Below are 11054 nucleotides of genomic sequence, written 5' to 3' on the forward strand. Positions count from 1 at the left end.
AAAACACGTCTCCAAGGCAAAGGAAACAAAAGCGAAAATGAACTTTTGGGACTTCATCAAGATAAAAAACTTCTGCACAGCAAAGGAAACAGTCAACAAAACAGAGAGGCGACCCACAGAATGGGAGAAGATATTTGCAAATGACATTACAGATAAAGGGCTGGTATCCAAGATCTATAAAGAACTTCTCAAACTCAACACCCAATAAACAAATAATCAAGTCAAAAAATGGACAGAATACATGAACAGACACTTCTCAAAACAAGACATACAAATGGCCAACAGACACATGAAAAAATGTTCATCATCATTAGCCATCAGGGAAATTCAAATTAAAACCACATTGAGATACCACCTTACACCAGTTAGAATGACAAAAATTGACAGGGCAAGAAACAACAAATGTTGGAGAGGTTGTGGAGAAAGGGGAACCCTCTTACACTGTTGGTGGGAATGCAAGTTGGTACAGCCACTTTGGAAAACAGTGTGGAGGAGCTTCCTCAAAAAAATTAAAAATAGAGCTACCCTATGACCCAGCAATTGCACTCCTGGGTATTTACCCCAAAGACACAGATGTAGTGAAAAGGGCCATATGCATCCCAATGTTAATAGCAGCAATGTCTGCAATAGCCAAACTGTGGAAAGAGCGGAGATGCCCTTCAACAGATGAATGGATAAAGAAGATGTGGTCCATTCGCACGGACCAGCCCGTGACGCCCGGGCCCCGACCGTCCCCGCAGCTGGACGTCGGCCGGGTGGCCGCGCCCCAGCCGCGCTCGCTCGCCGCCACGGCCTGCCTCCCCGTGTGCGGGCGACGCGGGGCACCTCGCTCCCCATGGGGCCGCGGGACTGGCTGAGGACCGTGTGCTGCTGCTACCCCTGCCGGTGCCTGGAGGAGCCAGCCGCGCCCGAGAAGGAGCCCCTGGTCAGTGATAGCAATCCGTATTCTTCGTTTGGAGCAACTCTGGCGAGAGATGATGAAAAGAATTTGTGGAGCATGCCCCACGATGTGTCCCACACAGAGGCAGATGACGACAGAATCCTGTACAATTTGATAGTCATTTGAAATCAGCAGGCCAAAGATTCAGAGGAGTGGCAAAAACTCATCTACGATATCTACACCCTGCGGCAGATTCGGAGGGGAGTGAGAAATAGATGGAAACGCATTTTAGAGGATTTAGTGTACATCATGGATTGAATTAGATGAGCGTGATTGGCCAGTTAGGAGCCGCTGTCTAAGAAGAGGCAGATTGGAAGAAATACGGTTTGTAAGAGAGACAGTGAAACTCGGTGTAGACTCTCGGAAGGACTAAAAGGTTTTCAAAAGGAAGCCGACTCTTTGTTGTCAGTGACGAAACTCAGCACCATCAGTGATTCTAAAAACACAAGGAAAGCGTGGGAGATATTGTTAAAACGGGCTGAAGAAACCAGTATTTTTCCAACAAGCTGGGAGCTCTCGGAGAGATACCTCTTTGTCGTGGATCGTCTCATTGCTCTTGATGCAGCAGAAGAGTTCTTTAAAATTGCCAGTCGAACTTACCCCAAGAAGCCTGGAGTCTCAAGCCTGGCAGATGGCCAGAAAGAACTGCACTACCTTCCATTTCCAAGTCCTTAAAGGAGAGTCGAGGAGGCAGAATTGGAATTCCCCTCAACTGGTACTCAACAGCCAACCCAAGTTGGACAAATGCATATAGAAGACAGTAAGCAAGTGGAGGGGTAGCTAAGTGAAAAATGATTCTAAATCCTATAAAAAACTAAGGGCCTGGGCACCTGGGTGGCTCAGTTGGTTAGGCAGCTGCCTTCAGCTCAGGTCATGATCCTGGAGTCCCGGGATTGAGTCCCGCATCGGGCTCCCTGCTCAGCAGGGAGTCTGCTTCTCCCTCTGACCCTCCTCCCTCTCATGCTCTCTGTCTCTCATTCTCTCTCTCGCAAATAAATAAAATCTTAAAAAAAAAAAATTCATCTTAAAAAAAAAAAACTAAGGGCTTGGAATATTTGGTCTTCAAGAGGATGTTACTGTAAGGAGTATTCAGGTGGCGTTGAGATACACTGGTGATCTTGTATCAGGGAGTTGGCCAGTGGGATCTTTCCTCCTGGCTGATTAGATTTCAAGAACTCACTGTCCCCACTTTGGTTTTGGTTGTACATAAGCCTATTGGGAGAATGGGATGTTCTAGGTAAGAAAACAGTAAGATTGATAGAGCTATCATTGAGCCCAAATATAGATTACCAAATTTTAAATAATCGTTATATAATATAGACTAATGCCAAAATAATACCAGGCATTATATGACCTTTCTTTGATTTGGAAGATCTTTCAGAACCTTGCAGGTGTCAGAGGCATCATCTTGAGTATAAGTCATGATTATTCAGAGGTTCCGATGTAGCAGATAATAGAAATATCTAACAGTGCTGCCCAGAAGGGACTTCCAAATAGATCGATCCCAGGCAGAACTCCCTGCAGCGCCATGTCAAAAAGCTCCATCTTCAGCGGTGGAACTTGCATCTTAAATTCTCAACATTATCAATACCTGGTTACCTCATTTTGACATCTCATCCATTTCTAGACCACAAGCCCTTGCTATGTTATAGCAGCTATCAACTGAAATGTTTGACCTCCACTTCCTTCTCTTCTCTTTAATCTGCTTTTGGCTTAGTGGCTGAGAGTCGCACCTGCCCAGAGACCCTCAGTGCAGACTTGCAGCTCTGCGTGTGCGGGCGGTGTTGCAAGGAAGGTCATTGCTGGACTCTCTTCCCATTCGGAAGAGAATTTTCAAGCTGGAGCAATGCTGCCAATACGGCTTACTTCTCTCTCCACAGACTGAGAAGTCCAGCCTCGGAAGTTACTTGCCACTTGAGCAAGGAGCTTGCCAGGAAATAAATCATGGTTCACATTATTGAACAGACTTTCAGAACCTGTCAGATGTATGGGTAGATTGCTGAGAACACTGGCAATATTTTTACTCCTACAGACTTTGCTCTTCTGACTTCAGGTAAAAGGTAACTTGTCTTTAGTTTGTCCAGGGGATTGTGACTTGAAAACTTGCTGACCAGCTCTTTTGATAGTGTACACAATGTTTGAAATATTTCTTAGAGGAGATACATGTTCCTCATTTCTTAATGCATTGCAGACCAATTTAACTGACATGTTTCAGGAAGATTCTTTCTAGTACAGTAAGTAAGCTAAAAGTTTTGTTTTTTATATTTAACGCTTAACCTCTCTCTCATGTTGTTTAAAATTAGACTGCAGACAATTTCCCTCACTTCTGTAGGCTCTTGCGAGATAAACGTACAAATAGTGAAACAAATAAAAACAAAACAAACAAAAAATAAACAATAAATCTTTAAAAAAAAAAGAAGAAAATGTGGTTCATATATACAATGGAATATTACTCAGCCATCAGAAAGGATGAATACCCAACTTTTACATCAACATGGATGGGACTGGAGGAGATTATGCTAAGTGAAATAAGTCAAGCAGAGAAAGTCAATTATCATATAGTTTCACTTATTTGTGGAACATGAGAAATAGCACGGAGGACATTAGGAGAAGGAAGGGAAAAATGAAGCAGGGGAAATCAGAGGGATAGATGAACCATGAGAGTCTATGAACTCTGAGAAACAAACTGAGTGTTGTAGAGGGGAGGGGGTGGGAGGATGGGTTAGCCCGGTGATGGGTATTAAGGAGGGCATGCACTGCATGGAGCACTGGGTGTTATACGCAAACAATGAATCATGGAACACTACATCAATAACTAGTGATGTAATGTATTGCGATTAACATAACATAATAAAGGGGCACCTGGGTGGCTCAGATGGTTAAGCGTCTGCCTTTGGCTCAGGTCATGATGTCCAGGTCCTGAGGTCGAGCCCCACATTGGGCTCCCTGCTCAGCAGGGAGTCTGCTTCTCCCTCTTCCTCTGCCCCTCCCCACTGCTCCTGCTCTCTCTCTCGCTCTGTATCTCTCTGTCTCAAATGAATAAATTTAAAAAAATTCTTTAAAAATAAAAAGAAAACATAATAAAATAAAATTTAAAAAAATAAAGTGTGATAACTTTAGGCCTAATATCTGGTCAACTTTTGTAAATATTTAAAGTTTACTTGAAGAGAATAGGGATAATTTAATTGTTGATTATAGTTCTATATCATCTATATAGCCTTACTAAGTTTAAGTCCATTTAGTCAATTACTAAAAATGATGTGTTAAAATTTCTGTGTATTTGTGTATTTATCAATTACTCTGTATAATTCCATTAATTTTGGCCTTATTTATTTTGAAGATATATTATTAGGGATCTACAATTTTAGAATTGGTATATCTTCCTCGTGAATTTTTACTTCTATTATTACCTAGTGAAAGGGGGTGAGTTTGAGCATTTCAAGGCTGATCACAGGAGGAAAATATGGCCATGAGGTGGCAGCAGCACACACAAGCTTTATTTGGGTGATATTTTGAAGGTTTGCGTGCTGGGGTAGGGCCCCAATACCATCAGACCATCCAGAGGCTTAAGACTAGGAGGCCGTCATTCAGAAGGGGAGGAGGGCAAGGGACCTCCTGGAGGAGAAAGGCATCAGAAAGAGGGCTTATGTGTCTAGGTGGCTTCGTATGATGTCACTCAGCAGCATGGCGGGGAGTCTCTGGGTCAGAATTCTAAAGAGCTGCAGCAGGTTAGGGTCTTTATAACCCAATCGGCAAGCCGATTTTAGGCACAGTTTCATAGGGTATATAAAGCAGCCAAGCTCTAAATAGCTAAAACTCTGATTAAGCTATGTTTAAAACAAATGGATGTGTAAAATTTTGATATGGTGCCAGTGGGCTTTTGAGCTAATAAACAACCCAGGGGCCAATATACAGAGGCCTCATTTGCCTCATTCACAGGGTAACACGTAGTGATTCTCTTTATCACTTTTTTTTTGCTCTCTATTATTTATTACATTTTACTCGTTTTTTGGGTTTATTTTTATTGGCATGATTTCAGTAAACAGTTTATTGTAGTCTGCTATCTTACCACTTATTTATTATTAAAACTGCTGTAATAGGAATTTTACCTCATTCTTTGTCCCACTTAACTAAAACTGCTCTGGGTAAGGTCATCAATGACCTTCATGTTATCAGTACCAGTTAATGGTTTACATTTTCTTACAGTGTATACACACGTTTAGGTAATTCAAAATGGGATATCATACATGGAATTTAGTACTTTTTTCTCTTTTTTGCTTACTCTCTCCTCTTTCTCCCACTCAAATTCCCATCTTTACCTCACCCACCCTCTCCAGACAAATAATGTCATCCTCATTAGATTTCATCCCTATTTTTCTCCACACTCATAAAATCATATACCAACATATATGCATATACACAAGACCCAAACATACAAACAAGTGTGTATATATATACACAGAAATTTATTATCATATAAAGGGGTTTGGGGATTAAACATGCCATACTTCATTTTGCTTTTTTCAGTACTGCATAGAAATGCTGAGTCGATTAATATAGTTCTAATTTGGATTTTCCACTAAGATCAATGTTGAAATAAAAAACATATATAGGGACGCCTGAGTGGCTCAGTCAGTTAAGCGCCTGCCTTCAGCTCAGATCATAATCCCAGGGTCCTGGGATCGAGCCTACTTCTCCTTCTCCCTCTGCCTGCCAGTCCCCCTGCTTGTACTCTCAATCTCTCTCTCTGACAAATAAATCTTAAAAAAAAAATATATATATATATATATATATCCCCATACATACTGATTTTATTTCTGTAAGATTTCTGTGACATATATTTTTTCTAAAGTGTTACCAAGTTATTTTCCAAAAAATCTGTAACGATCCATATTTCTTATCAAGGGTACTTGCTCCCCTACTCCAAAATACTTACCAACAATAGGTATTGTTCTCTTGATATGTGACCATCTAATGGGGTATAAAATGACAATCCTCTAATGCTTTATTTGCATTTCCTTGATTACTAGTGAGCTTGAGCATAATTTTATACATTTTGGTCATTTGGATTTACTTTTCTATGGTTATGTCTTTATGTACCCACATTTTTGTGTTGTGTTTTCCTGTAAGTGCTCATTTTATAGTATATATTATCACTATATTCTTATATTATACATATTAGTATAGTATAGATGTTAACTCTTTGTAACCCACATTGCAATTTCCTCCATATTTATATTAATATTTAACTCTACCCTTTATCACAAAAATTGTTAATTTTTGCTACATAGGTTTTCCCCATCATTAGTCTATTTTCTCTCCCTCTCCCCCAGCTCCCACTCTCTACCTTTAAAATGATTTTAAACATCATTTTATATGTCACATCAAAGCCTTTAGTGTAAATTGGGAATTCAATTTTGTTTTCTTTGAATTGAAACACATTTGTCATATATTGAATGTTCATATATATCTGGAGTCTCAATTCTTTTCTATCAATCTTGTTTATTCTTATTTAATGCAATTGCTTTTCTTATATTAACTGACTTGAGGGGCGCCTGCATGGCTCAGTTGTTAAGCGTCTGCCTTCCGCTCGGGTCGTGATCCCAGAGTCCTGGGATTGAGCCCCGTATCAGGCTCCCTGCTCAGCGGGAAGCCTGCTTCTTCCTCTCCCACTTGCCCTGCTTGTGTTCCCTCTCTCACTGTCAAATAAAGAAAAAAAAACAAAAAAAAAAACCTAACTTGATTCTGATGGGTTTATAGTATATGCTGATATCTGGTGAGTAAAGTTCCTCTCAATAGTCTTTTTTTTGGGGTAGAATTTTCTGACTATTCTTCTATATGAACGTTAATTTAATCCAATTTTTAAATAATCTTGGGATTCTAATGTGAATTTAATTAGATTTATATATTAATTTTATTTTTTATCTTTTTTTAGGTAGGCTCCATGCATAGTGTGGAGCCCAACGTGGAACCTGAGCTCACAACCCTGAGATCAAGACCCGAGCTGAGATCAAGAGTTGGACACTTAACTGACCCACCCAGGCGCCCATATATTATTTTAAAAGATTTATATTTTTACACTAGCAAGTTTTTTTTTCATGTGTTTAAATGTCATTCAATTTCTTTTAATAACATTTTCATAGGTTCCCCCCTCCATGGTCTTTTACCTTTCTTGGTAAGTTTCGCTATTGTGAATTAAATATTTTTCCCATTAGCATTTCAGGGTGCTTATTGCTACTAAATTTTGTAGATTCATCTTGTTTCCAAATACCTTACAAAATCTCTCTTTAGTTCTGTTTTTCCTAGTCTCTGTGGTTTGCTAGGTATATAATTACATCAACAGAGTTTTCTATTTTCCTATATTTATACTGATTATTTCACGTTTTAATCTTGTCACATTCACTGGATCATGCAAGAAAATTTTTAATATATAATGACAGTAAGCATTCATTCCTGCTAGTTCCTGATTTTAAATGGAAGAATTTGATTTTAAATACTTGTAGGCTTTTCATAAATAACCTTCATTGTGTTTAAATAGTTTCCTTCAACTTCTATTTTACTGAAGAATCCTGATTAGGTATGGCTATTGAATCTTAGCAATAGTTCTTTCAGCATCTATCGGTATGATCATGTTTTCTTAATTCATTTATATAATTGATTGTGTTAATAGATTTACTGATCAAAATACTCAATTCCTGGAGTACAGTTCTCTTTGCCATGGTATATTAACCTTTTTTTTCTTAACTGTTGTTTTTAGAATTTTCATTGATATGTATAAGTGAGATTGCTCTGAGTTTATGTTTATCAGCTTTTCATATTCATGTTATGTAACGATATCAAATGAGTTGGGAAGTTTTTCCTATATAAAAAATTGGGGATAATTTAAATAACATTGGAATTATTTTTCTTGCAATCTTAGTACTTTTTATTTTTTAAGATTTGAGAGAGAGAGAGAGAGGTACGCGTGCATGGGGGGGGGGGAAGGGTAGAGGGAGAGGGAGAAAGAATCACAAGCAGACTCTGCGCCGAGCACAGAGCCCCTGAGATCAGGACCTGAGCAGAAACCAAGAGTAGGACACTTAACAGACTGTGCCACTCTGGCACCCCAAGTACTTTTTAAATTAGGGATTTAAAAACTCACTTTAAAAAAACTCACTTTTATGTTCTCATTTGATAATCAATCTAACATTTTAAATTTCATCTTGGGTCACTTTCCATCATTTATGTTTTTCTAGGAAATTATCCATTTCCTCTAGGTTTTCCAATGTGTTACTTATACAGTTGTATGCAGCATTTTAAAATGAACATCGTTCATCATCTTATTTCACTTCTTGGCAGCATTCAACATAGTTGAAGACTGTACTTCTAAGTTGTGAGTTTCTTAAATTTGTTGAATGGGTGTTATGGATTCCTATCTTCATTGTGATAAGGCAGAGGAATATATGATGGATACTAATGGAAAATTACAGGAAATTTGAAAATTTAGTGAATTATTTCTTGACATTTTTTATTTTCTCACTAGTACAGGGTTCACCTCTGTAATTATGCAATTTACTACCCTTTTCCCCTTTTCTACATATTGGAAAATTTCAGCCTTATAAGAGAGATCAGGAATTTAACACTGTGGCTGATCTATTTGACAACAGTAAATATTGAATTTGACAACAGAGAATACAGTCACAGATATACTCTTTTTATAAGCAAAGAATCAAATATTTAAACCAAAGGACAATTAGTGGGTGATGTCATCTCTGAGTAACAACATAAGTATGCCTCTTGCATACAGATTTTCAATGTCCTTCAAGACCGTAACTAATATAAAATGTCATAATACCATCGCTAATAATATGGACTACTTCTTACATTAAAATAATGCTTGCTATAACATGACTCCACTAAACTGGATTTCTGCAAAAGATAGAAGTACTATCTGAACATGATAAAATAAAGTGAGCTTCCAAGAAAAGACTATCCTGACAAACTAAAACACAGCTTCAGATGATGCATAGCCAAAACAAAACAAAACAAAACAGCTACGGAAGTTCTCTGCAGTCCAACCTCTGGTGCAAAGGGATTCCATGGCCAGCAAGACAGGCAGTCACGAAACTGCGGCTGAGTGCTTTTCAAACAAGCATATTTTATCCTCCCAAAGGTGGAGGTCCTCTAACATGATTTGTGTGGTTTAAATCACTGTTCCTTTAGTTTTCCTCATACTTTAAACAAATTAAATTATGTAGTGAATTACCATCATTAAACTTGAAAAACATTTCAATTAAATGGAAGAACTTCCTATGATAACCCTCCAAATATCCAAGAATGAGTCAAGAATGAGTCAAGGATTTCCTGCATAAATTTTCCGCCTGGATAGTGCTAAACTTTTCACTATTTGAAGTGGAAACTGGTATCACCAAATGCCACACATATCCTGCCTTCTTAAACACCATATACTACCTATCTTGATTCAAATTCATCATGAAACATCACTTGTATAATCTGATCACAGAGATGCTCTCAGGGTCTGTGGTGTGCAGGATCCTATGTTAAATTCTCAAGCTGCTATGCTTTTAAAGTTCACAGTAAATTTATTGTTTGGTTCCCTCCCCAGCTATCAGTTGTTACATTTTATTGTTTACCTGCCACTAGCAAGACCCCATCCATTCTTTTGATTTTTTTTTTAGGAGAAATCAGATAACCAAATTTATCAGAATTAGTTGTGAAGTAAGAATAAGCAGACTCTGAAGATGGGGACCTGAGGCACTCAATTCTTAGATGTTTCTGGTAGTTAATAAAATACCCACCGTAATTTAAGAACCCTATTGAACAGTAGAGTTTTAAAACTCTCTTTGCAGAGGGAGAGTCTGACAGCATGTTTCTACTGGAAAACTATAGGAATCACAATAAGAAAGGTAGAACTCTTTGGATCAGCAACTGGCTTAAGTAGCTTCCCATAAACTTATTAACAAACTAGGTTACAAAATACAAAAGCAATTCAATGAATCATCATATGAGGCATTGAATTCAAAGTTGAATTGTAAGGTGTTTTCATAATACAACTTGCTTAATTACCCATATGAATGAGTCATTAATACCTCAAGCCTGCTCAACAGTTTTGGATACTTGATATTTTTGTAATGGTAGTGCTCATTTGCTGAGTAAGGCAATGAGCAGTTCCCTGGGTAAGGAGAAGCAGGCCTCAAAACAATCACGTGACAGTGACAGAGTTGTTTCTTAAAGGTTCTAGAAACCCAAGATAAGTATTTCAAGAGCTGTTATCTTCTGTTGTAACAATTCAGAAGCAGTTACTAGATACCCACTTTTTAAAGCAGACACGACAGAATTCTGTGATTTTACAAGAGGAAGTGACAGCAACTGATAATAATGCTTATGTAAAGGGAGTCATTAAAATAACAGCTTGCTAGCAGCCCGAGGCTTCTGAAAAATCTGCACAGGTAGGAAAATATTTGGACACAGCTCTTTAACATATTTTAAAAATTGAAAATGTGGGCAGCAAAAACTATCCTGAGAGTATAGCCCTTATACTTTTGGGTGTTAAAGTTACCTTTTATGAGATAATTAATTTTCAATTCTTCATATATGTTTAGTTGACAAAATTTAAAGTTGATAATTTCATTTTAGTCTCCACATTTTTAGGAAATTTTACCTTCTCCTGTGAAATCTAAGTCTGGGAACCACTAGAATATACATGTTGTTGTGCTGCAGTAAATTAATTTTAAAGAAAAGCATTTCATGACCACAGACCATGGAGATTCAAACTTTTGGTAAGGATGATTTTTCCCAAAGTCTTGTGATCACTAATGGAAAAATAATTGCTTCATCTGACAGTGAAGCCCCTTAAAAGTGTCAAAGAGAAGGCTGTAAGAAAGAACATCCAGAGCCATGGTGACAGCAGTGGTACATTTCTCCCTCTTCACACATGAGGAAATATTAACTATTTTGTACATACACCTTGTAAAACTTCTCAAAATCACAATTACATTTCTAACTCTAACTTTAAAATTCCTGCTGTTGGTCACAAGAGTCAAGATCAAAGATCACACAATAGAACCTATTGACATTACATGTAATAAATTACAAATCTAGGTACAGGACTTAG

General features: G+C 37.9%; 1 protein-coding gene and 1 pseudogene across 1 annotated transcript in view; both read left to right on the forward strand.

Annotated features, from left to right (window-relative positions):
- The window catches only part of SLC9B1 (solute carrier family 9 member B1), a 121919-nt gene that overhangs the window by 83154 nt on the left and 27711 nt on the right, over positions 1–11054 (forward strand). The window contains exon 15 of the transcript XR_014142923.1: positions 6876–6982. The gene's annotated coding sequence lies outside the window, so the exon portion shown is untranslated. The remainder of the gene's footprint in view (positions 1–6875; positions 6983–11054) is intronic.
- On the forward strand, positions 836–3562 carry LOC102732262 (melanoregulin-like; annotated as a pseudogene).

This window comes from Leptonychotes weddellii, chromosome 2, assembly GCF_054177405.1.
Source record: "Leptonychotes weddellii isolate Sample4059 chromosome 2, ASM5417740v2, whole genome shotgun sequence".
NCBI classification, from domain to species: Eukaryota; Metazoa; Chordata; class Mammalia; order Carnivora; family Phocidae; genus Leptonychotes; species Leptonychotes weddellii.